This window comes from Sinocyclocheilus grahami, unplaced genomic scaffold (genome assembly GCF_001515645.1).
Source record: "Sinocyclocheilus grahami isolate Dianchi unplaced genomic scaffold, SAMN03320097.WGS_v1.1 scaffold781.1, whole genome shotgun sequence".
NCBI lineage: Eukaryota > Metazoa > Chordata > Actinopteri > Cypriniformes > Cyprinidae > Sinocyclocheilus > Sinocyclocheilus grahami.
In genome coordinates this window covers 617,661-618,059 of record NW_015505960.1, presented here as the reverse complement: position 1 = coordinate 618,059, position 399 = coordinate 617,661, and positions in this window count along the sequence as shown.

The following is a 399-nucleotide window of genomic DNA, read 5'->3' as shown; positions in this document are numbered from 1 at the left end:
AATGAAGATATTCATTCTCCCAAGGTGAAAATCCTTCAGTGGACATGTATTTCACTCACACTCTTGAGCTGCTGTGAGAGATTCTGTAGAGACGAGCTGAGCAACACTCCCCCATTAAAGACCAGAGCATTCAAGGAGGTCGTGCTCCAGGAGTTAAACAGCACAGATGTGAAAATTTGTCATGAACTTGTACACTCAGTGCCAAGAAGTTTACAAACTAGAGACTTCTGGGAATCCATACTCTGGTCTCAAGGGACCAAGTCAATCATTTCGGATCCAAAAGCATCCTAAATGTTCTGGTGTTGCTAGAGGAGGAGTACAGAGAGAAGTGCTTGGTACCCACAGTGACGTTCAGTGGTAGTAAAGCTTTTATATAGGGATGAATGAGTGCTGAAGGTG